Genomic DNA, 14,462 nt, shown 5'->3' with positions numbered 1-14,462 from the left:
ACCAAAGAAACCCTGATGTGAGGATTCCCCGTATGCAAATTAAGCTTTCATGTGAGCATCATAAACACTCCTGTCTTCTTTAAAAGATACCTTTACATGTGTTACCAGCACCCCCTTTAAGTAAGCTTGATGTACCCTCTATATGGATAAAGGGTACTTATGTATTATCTGGGCTCCCATGTTAAATGCACCCCATTTTTTCATACCCCTACTATCCAACTACGCATGGAGTTGATTTTATATAGTGTGGCGAGCGTAGCGAGCCACCGTGCCCGAAGCGTGGCGAGCGCAGCGAGCCCCGCAAGGGGACGCGGTCTCAGATATTACATAAGTACCGGATAAAGCACTGAAGATGAAACCGTAGAAGTGAGAAAACCTACCTATTACTATAGGGGACCCTTCCCTACCTTTATGGACAATAATTGAACTGTTTATTATTGACCTACTACACTTTTTTTGTCATTTCATGTACGAGGGGAAAAAAGCTTACTCCTATGTAAAAATATCAATAATAAGCCAATATCAAATACGGATAACTGTACGTATGTATGAATTTTTCATTTTATTAACCTAGTCGGCGCAGTTACAGGTGGTTTTACTCTGTTGTTTTCTATGTCACCTAATGCGGAATGACGGCTGCTTACTATGGAATGACAGCCCTTTAATTCGCCATCCTTAAGCCAAAATAGCATTAAAACAGCTCCATTGTGCGATATTAAGACCCCGATGTTACTGTGATCCATTTAGCGCACGCACTCATCCCTTTCCATATACGCTTGCCTACACCCCTACTCTTATAACCATGTCACGCAATGCGAAATGACGGCTGCTTACTATGGAATGACAGCCCTTTAATTCACCGTCCTTAAGCAAAAATAGCATTGAAACAGCTCCATTCTGCGATATTAAGACCCCAATGTTACTATGATCCATTTAGCGCACGCACTCATTCCTTTCCATATACGCACGCCTACACCCCTACTCTTAGAACTATGTCACGTAATGGTGAATGACTGCTGCTTGCTATGGAATGACAGCCCTTTAATTCAATATCTTTAAGCCAAAATAGCATTAAAACAGCTCCATTATGCAATATTAAGACCCCGATGTTATGATGATCCGTTTAGCACTCGCATTCATCCTTTTCCAAATATTGAACAGATATAGAAATGGGTGAGCAAACGACTGCGCTTGTGAGCAGCTTAAGTTTTAGGTGATAAGGAAAGGGAGAGTTACACCAGCCCCCTGGAGGTAAGGTTCAGAGAAAAAAGAATCCCTACACCTATGTGAAAAGCGCTTTAAAAGAATAGGTATTACTCTCCTGTTTTTGGTTATTCCTCTCCGCAGTCTCTTCTCTTTAGGAGACTAATACATGAGGAAGAAGAACAACAGAGGTGCAACACACCTTGTGTAATACTGTTTATGATGTATTGATGTTATTTTGATGGACTACAGGAGAACCATCAAGTGTAAAATTAATGTATAAATTCGGGGATCCCCCCTTACAGGTTACTCACAATGATGAGGTGAGTATAGGCGTATCACAAGAGGTAAAACTATCTAATGTGTCACCTGATGATTTGGACCGAAAGCCATCGATAGTTTTACACGAGGTGTGTTGCACCTCTGTTGTTCTTCTTCCCCATGTATTAGTCTCCTAAAGAGAAGAGACTGCGGAGAGGAATAACCAAAAACAGGAGAGAATACCTATTCTTTTAAAGCACTTTTCACATAGGTGTAGGGATTCTTTTTTCTCTGAACCTTTTCCAAATATGCCCGCCTACACCCCTACTCTCATAAACATGTCACCTAATGCAGAATGAAGGCCATTTATTTCACCATCCCTAAGCAAAAATAGCATTGAAACAGATCCATTATGCGATATTAAGACCCCGATGTTACGATGATCCGTTTAGCGTACGCACTCATCCCTTTCCATATATAGCCGCCTACACCCCTACGGTGTGTCTTCAATTTCTGTGACGAGATGCCTGCCCTTACGCTCTGGCTATGCCCTTTGGGTCCACAGATGGCGGATCCTGGTCGCACGGGACCTGGCCAATAGGGGATTCCCTGTTACCATCAGTAACTGCCTGTTACTGTCTCCACCCACTATGCAGTGGGCGGGGACATCGCTGCCACCACCAGACTCCTACTCTGTGGCGCCTTGAACCATGGTTACTTTCTCAGGTCCAAACTCTGGTACCTGAGTACTACCTGCTGGGGTGTATGCGTCGATAAGCTGCTGACACCCCCCCAACTGGCATTGGTTAGTTCCCCACTGGTCACGGACCAGACCTCTGCTTTGGTAGCTGGCAGAGCGGAACTTGAAGGATGCTGGATCCCAGAACAGCCAGAGAATGGAATTAGTGCAGTCATTCTGTTGGTTGCAAGATGAAAATCTTGAGGCAAAAAGATGTTTATTTGCTCATAGATCTGAAAAGATCTCTGCTCCTTTCGCTAGGAGGTACAGCATACATGTGATGTTACAGCATTCCAGTCAGACAGATGTACCATTTACACAGAGCAGCAGCCCTCCTTTTATGTTACTCCAATACACATTACCAAAGGGGGTAAGCCAACCAATCATCTTAAGTGCCAGAGACGTGCATGCATTGGGCACATGCACACTCTGGACAGAGGGGAGTGGTTACTCCTCTGAGCCACAGCCCACCTGGGGGCCAGGTACCACCCAGGTGCTGGTCTGTCTGGCTAGGGGGAAGGTTTCCTTCCAAAACATACTTCCAGGAGCCTGCCAGGGGACCAGCTGAACACCTCTAGCCCAGACGTGAGCTACAGAGATGGGCAGCCCTGATCCCCTGCCCGCTGACGGAGAGCCCCATGGAGCTCCAGGGAACCACTCAACTTGTTAGAAAGCTGATGTTCCCTGCTACCATCCCTACAGCTCCCAGCTTGGAGGCTGTCTGGGAAAGGTTTTTGTGTTAGAGACTGGGAGGAACCCAGCAGCCCACACAGGACTCTGGATTCCCTGGGGCACTACCAAGTACTGTAAGTGCATTTATTATTTATTTATTTATTTATTTACAGGTTCTTATGTAGCGCAGCAGATTCCGTTGCGCTTTACAATTGTAGACAGTGATAAAACAAACGGTAACAACAGACAGACTTGGAGGTAGGAGGGCACTGCTGCAAGCTTACAATCTATAGGGACATTCCGGAAGAGGCTGGTGATGGTCGCATGCATGTTACTTCCGGAAGAGGCCGGGGATGGTCGCATGCATGTGGAGCTCCGTCCCCATCCACGGAGCTTCCACCATCCCCGGCCTCAGGAGCAGCGTGCGGCGCAGGGGACAGAGGCAGAGGAGGTGGGCAGGCAGTGGCGGACGGTGGAAGAGGAGGAAGCGTGCACCGCAATCCGAGGACGATGCGGCCGGAGCTGGGAGAAGGCTGACCCACGCGCTCGCCGCAGTTCACCTGCACTGGGCGGGTGTGTAATCAGCCCAGGCGCCACTCAACCCCTTCGCCTCCCCCCCGGGACCCGCCAAGCATTCCGACGCGGCCGCCTGAGCTGACTGTGGCCTCCGGAAAATTGAGGCCTGGACCAAGTGGCGCAGCCGCGGCCTCTCCTGCCGGCTCTGACACGGCCCCTGCATCACGGGTGACGCGGCCGGCGCACCGTGGCTGAGAACTGAGCGGATGCCCCCGGCAACACCACTGGCCGGGGGGGACACCCTAGGACCACCTCCACTGCCCTATGGACGCAGTGCCGGGCTAAAGAAGACCAGCAGACCCGGTGAGAAGGGACCCATCCCCCCCCGCCAGCTAGGACAGGAGGCAGATCAGCCAGGGGGACCCCTGGCAATTCATCCAGAGGCCGGTAGTATTCCCCCCCCCCCCAACAGGCCGCACCAGCCCCGGGTAACTCTGTGGCAGCTCCCCCCCCCACCTCCACTTCCACTGACTCTCCCCCGGCCCCACTGACTTTACCCCCCCCCCCCATCACCACCACCCACGGCTCTCCCACAGGAAGATTCAAGATGGCGCCGAAAATGGCTGCCTAGGAACTGTGCATATGTATCATGTGTTAACTGTACTGTCCCTGCTTAACTGTACTGTCCCTGCTTAACTGTACTGTCCCTGCTTAACTGTACTGTCCCTGTTAACTGTACTGTCCGGGACAGTCTGTCCCTGCTTATATTGCTACCTACCTGGCTGCTGCACTGACCAGTAGCGCCGCCGATGGCTGCCTAGGCGCTGTGCAACTCGGCGGGTACATGTTCCCTGTGTGATAAATGTACTGTCCCTGCTTATATTGCTACCTACCTGGCTGCTGCAACGACCAGTGGCGCAGCTGATGGCTGCCTAGGCGCTGTGCAGCTCGGCAGATATGTGTTCCCTGTGTGATAACTGTACTGTCCCTGCTTATATTGCTACCTACCTGGCTGCTACAATGACCAGTGGCGCCGCTGATGGCTGCCTAGGCGCTGTGCAGCTCGGCGGGCATGTAATCCCCGCAAGTGATGTCTAAATGCTCTCAATGTAATGCGTATAATGTCTCAATGGAATGTGTATAATGTCTCAATGGAATGCATGTAATGTGTCCCCCCCCATTTCATCCCTGCTTGATGCTGCACTGTAATCCACAAAAAAATCCTAGTGTGCGCAAGCACACATGGCCAATAAAGTTGATTCTGATTCTGACATAGGAGGGAAACACAAGGACAGGCACCAGTAATAGTATAGCAGTCCCACTAAGTTGCAAGTCCAGAAGAAAAGCTATATAACACATAAGTGCCTCAGAGGGTTATGCGTGTAGAACTTAACTATGGTAGGCTTGCCTGAAGTGGTGAGTTTTCAGGGAACACGTGAAAGTTTGGAGGCTAGTGGAGAGTTTTATTGTGCATGGAAGGGTATTCCATAGGGTGGAAGCAGCCCTATGAAAGTCCTGTAATAGTGAATGGGAGCTAGTGATCCGTGCAGAAGAGAGACACAGATCTTGTGCAGAGCGGAGTGGTCAAGATGGGAAATATTTTCTGATGAGTAAAGAGATATATACTGGTGCAGTATGGTTAAAAGCTTTATATGCGAGTAGAAGTGTTTTATAGTGAATACGGTAAGATACAGGCAACCTATGGAGGGACTGGCAGAGCGGATCAGCAGGCAATGAGCATCTTGCAACTTGTTTTGTAACTAAAGGTTACATACACTTTGCCAGTAGTCAATATGTTGACAAGCTATGTGGACAGGAGAAATAATGCTGATGCCATCATGCCAACATAGTTGTTATGAGATAAATATTGTAACTGCGTCGGTCGTATAACATTAATAATATAAATCATCATGTTTATATGAACAATATGATGATTTGTACTGTAAATCATCTTGTTTAAAGTTCATAAATAATCTGGCACAGTTACAATGCTTCCGCTAACATTACACCCATTCCAGCATTATGTCCTCAGCATTCTCCTGTCATCAAACCAAATACTTCCCTTAACTATGCAAATGGCAAGGAATAAGCTGAACACAATGGGCCTTATTCTGGTTGAGTCGGTCAGGTCCGCATTCTTTCGGATGGCGAATTTCTGCTTACTGCGCATGCGTAGGCAACGCATTGCGCATGTGCAACTTTGTGTCTCCGCAATCATTCTCATCAGTACAGTGTAAAAATGTCCACCGAACACTCTCGGTAAATATGGGCGTAATGTGGGCGTATCTATGGGCGCGGTTTCAAAGTGGGAAAAACTGGGCGTAAATCTGGGTGTCTACATGGTAGTGCACGAGAAGTGGTAGGCGTGTATTTGGTCCGCTCACCGAGCGCCCGCGAACACCAACACACTATAAATCTTTGGTGCAAAAAAGCAGCTTTCACATCTCGGAGGGCAATGGTTCATGCGCTACGCATTCGGATTGCCCAATTAGTACGCCCTGCAGCTAAAATACTCCCAGCTGAACACAATACAATCCAGTCCTCTTGTCATTTTTGATTAATTAAGACATTCCTCAGGTACAATGGGTTGCATTAATCTATTACGTCATTGCAGGGTAAAGAATTATTATTATTATTTTTTAAATGGACAAATAACAAAATAATATATTTGATTGGTGCTATACAGTATGTGCTATATTTACACATTACTACATGGACATAAGTGTGTACCACAAATCTACCCCCAAAATATGCATAAAAATAACATCTGAAACAGCACACACTTTGTTTGCAAATACATTTTAGTTTTTATTACTTGTTCCATGTTACATTTCACATGAAAACTAGAAATAGCTTAAAAAAAAAGGCAGAACAAAATATAGCATCGGCAGAATCATTATGCACACAACAGGTGTCTTCTCAAGTGATTTACCACACCAACACTGCCTGGCCATCAGCCACTAATCCTAGCAGGCAGGGTCAACATCCAAAAGCACAAATAAAGTTTTCTAAGAGAAGTTACCTGCAATGTGGGTACCCTTTGCACGGATTTGGATCTACATTGCAAACAAGAAGCTGACACACACCACAAAGGGAAAAATTAGGAACAAAATAATGGCAGAGATTAATAGGGAAGCCACAACTGCATTATTTTCGGCCACGTTTGGCCTTGGTAGTCAGAGGCGTAGCGAGGGCGCTGGAAGCTATCATGGCGCCGGAGCCGTGCCGGCACGCCAGCTTGCCCGCTCCCCTGCACTCTCATCTGCCGCAGCACCGCCCACTCCATCTCCCCCGCTAGTTCTTGGCTCCCCGCTGTGTACGGGAGACGTGGTGCTATTTAAAATTCACGTCTCCCGCTGGACCGCTAGCCAATAGGCGCTTGCGGTCCAGCAGCCAATCAACTGGTGGCTGCTGGACCACAAGCACCTATTGGCTAGCGTGGTCCAGCGAGAGATGTGAATTTTAAATAGCAGCACACCGTGCACGTCTCCCAGGTGCAGCAGGGAGCCGGAAGCGGGCGGGGGTGCCGACCGCACACTTTCACTGACAGCTGGGGGGGGGGGGGGGGCTCCACACTGCTCCCTCCCTGTTCCACACTGCTCCCTCCCACCCTCACTCCACACTACTACTCCCACCCTCCCCCCCCTGTTCCACACTTCTCCCTCCCACCCTCTGTCCCTGCTCTGCACTATTACTCCCACCCTCCCTGATCTGCACTATTACTCCCACCTTCCCTCCCTGCTAGCAATTTCAGTCCCCTTCGGCAACAAGTCCCCCATGGCAACAATATTAGTCCCCCTTAGCAACAAGCAACAAGTCCACCTTGGCAACGATATTAGTCCCCCTTTGGCAACGAGCAATAGTAATCCCCTAGATAAGAGGCAATTTTAGTCCCCCTTGGCAACTAGCAACTTTAGCCCCCCTTGGCAACGAGCAATTTTAGTCCCCCTTGGCAACGAGCAACTTTAGCCCCCCTTGGCAATGAGCAATTTTAGTCCCCCTTGGCAGCGAGCATGAAGGTCATTGGCATCGAGCATGAAGCCCCTAGCATCGAGCATGACGTACCTAGCAATGAGCAGGTAGGTAAGTGGCACTTATGTGTCATGTGTAATAGGCATTACGGTTTGCTATATAGTATGTAATGGGCATCATGTGTGACCTTATGTGTAATTGACATTACAGCATGTGGCTTTATGTGCAATGGGCATTACGGTGTGTGGTGTAATGTTAGGCCGCGTCCCCTTTTTGCCACGCAAGAGCCCCGCCTACTACAAATCGGGGGGGGGGGGGGCGCGAAACATGCCCTTGCTCTGGGTACCGTGGCAGCTAGCTACACCGCTGTTGGTAGTGGCCTTTCCACCTGCAGCAGCTCTTCGCCCACGTTGTGCTGGTGGGTTAGGGGGATCAGCTGCTGGGGAAGGGGTGTTGTTCTTCCCCTTCGGGCAGCAGGGAGTGGTGATGGTGCTTTTGCACCAGAAGCGGCAGACAGTAGGGCCCTATTGCTGGAAATTAGCTCCGCCACAAGATCATTATGGCGGAGGAGGACGTCATTCTGCCAGGTCAGTAGGTCATTTTTCCGAATGGCTTGATAAGCTATGACCTGCTGACTGGCAGCAATAGCCTTAATGACCTCCTCAGTCCTAGTCTGCCGCTCTGATGCTGCCTCTCCCTGCTGCAGGATGGCATTTAGCAGCTGCCCCCCTACAGCATCATCAATCCGGGCTGGAGCATGCTGAACAGGTGGCCTTGATGATGCATCCTCAGTATATGGACATGTTTGGCACGGTGGACATGCATCTTCTTCTAAAAATGAAGGAAAAAAAAAATAATTAAAAACATACATGACAATGTTATACAACATTGCTATGTCACGCTTAAGATTTACCTTCTAGTTCAGCCGCAAACACCTCCACTGGGGCCTCACTGTCCATATTGTTCACTCCCGGATCTCCTCGATTGCAACACAATCTTCTGCAAGGAGTTCCAGGGAGGACAGTGCTAGATTTTTAGGCATCCTGCCAGCCCCAGTGGTCTGGCTGTGCGTCCACCGTGCCATCATCTTCTTTTTGAGGTTGCATTTGAAATCATGCCACCTGAAATAAAACAACCAGCACTTATTACATAGTACACCACATGATCATATTTATATGACAACATTTTCACATCAACTTATTATCTTAGGTTAATAAGGAATCATAGTTTCCATGGCCATTTAAGATCACAATGTTGACATGTATTCTACCGGTCATGTTGCTATTGTAAAACAATCAGAGTCTGACTCCTATATTGTGGAGGGTGCTACATAAATCTGTCAGACATTCATGTTGGTTACTCATAGCAACATGACATGTGTATTTTATTTATTTATTAACAGTTTCTTATATAGCGCAGCATATTCCGCTGCTCTTTACAAAGGAGACAGTGATACAACAAACAGGGTATTTACAGACAGTCAAAATGTAGGAGGGTCCTGCTCGCAAGCTTACAATCTATAGTATTTTATATTTTTTTTATATTGCATCTACCTTTATAGCAACACATTACCATGATTCCGCAAGTGATGTGGGTCTGTTTTGACAATACAAGGGTGGAATGTATTATAGCAGGGCTGGGCAATTGCGGCCCTCCAGATGTTGAGGAACTACACATCCCAGGATGCTTTGCATTAGTTTTGCTATGTGGCCATGCTGAAACTGATGCAAGGCATGCTGGGATGTGTAGTTCCTCAACATCTGGAGGGCCGCAATTGCCCAGCCCTGCATTATAGAGTATAATTTACAACAATACCCATTTGCAACAAGTTTAATGGCGGTATGTCAAAACCAGCCACAAAATACACTGAACGGTGGTCATAACATCAAAATGTGCACTCCTGAGCTTCTTGGATTTGTTTATGGTATTTTTATTTCCCCGGTTTGTACCCCATACCCAAGTGTGACTGTACACTAGAATGATCACTATCAGCTTGCATGTGGGCCATCACAAAACACTTTTCTGCTTCTATAAACTAATCAACACTTAACTAATGTATTCTACCTTGCTGCCCTGCGCAGAATTTGCCCGCATGCATGTGCGGAGGACCATCGCCCAACTTGAGTGGCGATTGTCCGACTTGCGGAGGCGACAGCCGGACCTCCTCCAGCGTCTGAGGCGCGGATTAGAAAGATGTGAGTATTTTAGCATTAAACACATAATCGCCTGCGTCTGCTCTTATTTGTCCATGATAGACAGAATGATACAGTGAGAGTATGAGTGGGTGTCAATGAGTATGAGTGGGTGTGATTGAGTATGAGTGGGTGTCAATGAGTATGAGTGTGTGTGATTGAGTATGAGTGGGTGTCAATGAGTATGAGTGGGTGCGATTTAGTATGAGTGGGTGTAATTGAGTATGAGTGGGTGTCAATGAGTATGAGTGAGTGTCAATTTGTATGAGTGGGTGTGATTGAGTATGAGTGGGTGTCAATTTGTATGAGTGGGTGTGATTGTGTCATGACCTGGACTAGCTGTGTTCCCGGCACTGACCTGGGTGCGCCCGTGGAGGGCGCAGGGAACCGGAAGCGGGGAGGCTTGAGGTAGCTGGAGCTCATGCACGGAGGATAGATGAGGATAAACTGCCTGGGACACAGAGGATTGGCTGAGACCTAAAGCAGAGGTGCGGGGTCTAAGCCGACAGTGGTATTCACCGGGGACCCCCGCAAGGGGATATGGACTTAGCTGCAACTGCCGACCAGGTTGCGGCCCTCTGCCCAGGTTCCTCTGTGGATTTAGATCACTGGGGAACACTGGAGATCACTGGGGATCGCTGGAGCGGTCTGGGAGCCGAGAGGAGACGGGCATGGGAACCCACTGGTATCCGGACGCTGTGGAGACAACCTGGGCTGCACAGTGAAGGCTGGATCACACGGCAGATGGAACTCGTGGAAGCTTCTGGCAGGAGTGGAATGACCAGGTACGCTGAGAATGACACAGGTATCAGCGGACTCAGGAAACCGGACCTCTGGAGCAAGTGGGGAGTCTTGACAGGAGCTGACGCTGGAGAACTCTCAGGGGAAACTGACGAGTTGTTCAAGATGGGGAGGAGACTGTGAGACAGGCAATTATCCCTCTAGGTCAGTGTTTTTCAACCACTGTGCCGTGCCCACACCAGTTTATAGGCACCACCAGTTCAACTGTTATTTACCAGCCTCTTCTTTTCATGTAAAGGGCCAAGGTATTCTATTTTTGTTACCTGTGGGGACCAGTGTGATTGTTTTTATATGGGGGCCATTAGGTTGTTTTTTTCCGGTGGGGGCCAATGTGTTTTGCCCTGTGGGGATCTCATGGTGTGCCTTGGCAATTTTTAAATCTTGTTTAGTGTGCCGCAAGATAAAAAGGTTGAAAATCACTGCTCTGGGTAATGAGGGAATCAGACACAGGTGAGGGAATCAGCCGCAGCAGCAGCACACAGACCAGGAAGTCAGTTGGAGCTTACCTGGATCATGTGACCCGCAATCTGATCAGGGAATACACCTGGAGCTCTAAGTGACGCAGGGGATGACTTGGAAGCAGGAGACATCACGCCAGGGATTACAGACTGTACCGGCAGCTGATCTGCAGAGTATATTACCCCAGCGTGCCGGTAAAGGGCGCACGCGAGCGGTTTGGGAACCAGGGTTCCTGACATATTGAGTATGAGTGGGTGTCAATTTGTATGAGTGGGTGTGATTGAGTATGAGTGGGTGTGATTGAGTATGAGTGGGTGTGATTTAGTATGAGTCGGTTTGTATTATTGTAAAAATGTCACAAATAACCTATGCCTGCTAGTTGAAATACAGCAATGTGTATTGATTAAGAAGTGCAGTACTGATACTACTTTTAGATTTTTTCCTTTTCCAAAAATGCAATGCAATGGACAATAAACCCCCCTTGGCAACGAGCAAGAACCCCTGGAAACGGACATTAACCCCCCTTGGCAATGAGCATTAACCCCTGGGAACAAATATAAACCCATTGGCAACAAGCAATGACCCCTGGCAATGCATATTAATCCCTTGGCAATGAGCAAGAACCCCTGACAACGCACATTAACCCCCCCCCCTTGGCAACGAGCAAGAACCCCTGGCAATGCACATCAACCCCCCCTTGGCAACGAGCAAGAACCCCTGGCAACGGACATTAACCCCCCTTGGCAACGGACATTAACCACCTTGGCAACGGACATTAACCCCCTTGGCAACAAGCAGGTAATTTATAATTTATTAGAAGCCTTACTGTTTGGGGCAATGTGGTGTGGCATAGTCAGTGTGTATCGACTTTTGTATGACATCCGATTTTTTTGGGACGGTCCTGCGGGAATTAGACACTGCATGCGTCTAATTAGGCAGGCAGGCAGGGAGGCTGAGGGCATGGTCAGCAGTTCACACAGCACTGGCCATGCCCTCACCGCGACAAAACTGCGCCCAAAAATTTCTGGCGCATGCCTCTGGCACGCAAATATATTCCTTTCTCCACTGCCAAAGTTGGGAGGTATGCATTAGGTGTGAGGGGCATTGCAATGTGTGGCATAATGTGTCAGGGGCATTACAGTGTGCAGCATAGTATCATAGGCATTGTGGTGAGCTGCATCATGTTTCAGAGAAATGGCGGTGTGTGGCATAATGTATCGCTCGCTCAGACACTGCCCGGCTGTTCCCGACCCAGCGTGCGGCCTGCGCTGCGTGTCTCGATCATAGGTCACGCTGCGCAGGCCGCAGTGCTGACCACCAGCGCCGGAACCTGCTTGCCGCCTGGCCTCCCACATCCTCCCACATCATACCCGACGCCGGAACCTGCTCGCCGCCGGGCCTCCCTCATCCTCCCACATCATACCCTACGCCGGAACCTGCTCGCCGCCGGGCCTTCCACGTCACACATGTCTACCCGACGCCTGCCTCTGCACTGCGGCCGCCTGCCCCCCTCCGTAGCTCAGAAAAAGTAAGTCAGTGTGGGGGCACAGGGGGCAATTTTCTTTTAGGGATGCCAATCCCGGGATTGAGCATTTTTGCATTTTTCAATCCCATTGATATTGGTGTACCGGCCCTAAGATTTCTGTTGCCATCCCTTACATAGAAATGACCTTCTAGACCTAATTTGTCTCTGTCCCTGCATCCCCACCCTCTGGCCCTTCGTCACCACCATCTCTGTCCCTGCATCCCGCCATCCCGCTCTATGCACCTTTGTCCCCGCCATCTCTCTCCCTGCATCCCCACCATTCCTCTCACTGTCCCTGAATTTTGCCTCAATCTGTGTGGCATAATGAGAATTTTGGCACAATCCATGTGGAATCATTTGAATTTTGTGTCATTTCATGTGGCATAATGTGAATTTTACGACATTCCATGTGAATTTTGGCTTATTCTGTGTAGCATAATGTGTAAGGGGCAAGTATAAGGAGTCTACTATCGTGTTGCATAAAGGGGATATGGGGGGAGATTCTCTAAGATTCTCCGCCCCCCTTCGCCGCCCATCGCATATTTAATTATCGCATATGCTGTAACATATGTGATAATTAAGGCAAAGGACAGCTCTTGCGTTAAGAGCTGTCCTTTGCGGTGAGAGTCGCCGGGTCCCAGCAGGTCCCGGCGGCTCTCCCCTCCCTCCCACACCCGGCGCTGCTGCTGCTGCGCCGGGCTCTCCTCCTCCCTGCACCCGGAAGAGGATCAGTGCAGTGAGGAGGTCACAGGTCCGGGCAGCACTGCGCTGTGCTGCCCGGACACAGGTGAGGGGGCGATGCAGGGCGGCGCGGGGCGGCGGAGGGTTGCGATAGAAGCCCATTGGCTTCTATGGGGCATCGTCAGATTTTTCTGGCGATGCCCCCCGCCGGGGTAACCCGGCGGGGGATGCTTACAGCATCCCAAAATGCGGTAAAAACCCGATAACGGGGGTTTTACCGCATTTTTAGCTTAGAGAATCTCCCCCATGGTGTGGTACACACCCCTATATCCTTTTAATGGCCACACCTCTTTTCTGTAGCTCGCCACTCCAGGGGGGCCCCGTGACACTGTTGTACCGGGGCCCAGGATTTCTCTTGGCAGCCCTGACCATAGCTATGGAATGCACGGCAAAGACAGCCACACCTTAACCCCATTACATTGACATAGTGTCTAGTTGATGCATGGGAAGGAGTTGCTATTTTAGGAGCTTATCAGTACATTTCTGACTGCTAAGGGTTGTACAGTTTGACAGAGGCACAAGGCTAGACCGCCTTTGGCTACATACATTGCTAATTTATTAGCTATGCTGTATACTTATTATAGTCAACTACTGTGTGTCTCACCATCATTGTAGTTATTTAAATGTTGCCAGCAGTACCCTATGTAATTCTATGTATATATGAGTTTTGGTATGGTAGGTCACTTACAAAATAAAAAAATGTGTAAATCAATACCAAGAGTAATGTGAGACCCCATTTCCCATGGCCACAGATTACCAGAGACAAGTCCACGAGGCCGTCCGAGGGCCGCTGGGCCACATGAGGCAGCACCTCCTGCTGTTGGCCCAGGAGTTGGAGGACCTCAGCAACCTCCTCCAATAAATATATGTTTATTTTGCTTGTAAATAAATATTTGTTACAAGTTAGAAGTTGTCTGTGTTTTCTTCTAATATATTTGTGTATTTTAGTATATTGTGTAATATATTTATGTAAAGTGAAATCGGCAGATACTGTATAGAGATGTGTGATTGCATAAAGTGGTACAAAGTAAAGGGTAATGAAAACATGTTGCTGAAGGTGTGGTGGTGGTGTGCGTGTGTGTTTTGTTTTGTGTGAAAGGGGTTACCTTAACGTGTGAAGGCCATAAATGTAAGCGTCACAATTAATGCATGAATGTATACAATGGGAACAGCACACAGTAGTTGAGCAAGCACGTGTACACATACACACATTTAAGTCACAATCTAACATTGTGTTTTGCAATGCTATCATGGATTAAAGGTACAGGTCAATCACGCAGAGGCTCACATATGTAATGAGATTGTGACATCATAACTGCATGACACAATACTAGATTACTTTGAAAAAACATTAATTAATGTAGTATGCATAATGTTTTTA

This window comes from Crinia signifera, chromosome 3 (genome assembly GCF_055691185.1).
Source record: "Crinia signifera chromosome 3, ASM5569118v1, whole genome shotgun sequence".
Classification (NCBI taxonomy): domain Eukaryota; kingdom Metazoa; phylum Chordata; class Amphibia; order Anura; family Myobatrachidae; genus Crinia; species Crinia signifera.
This window is presented reverse-complemented; position numbering follows the sequence as displayed.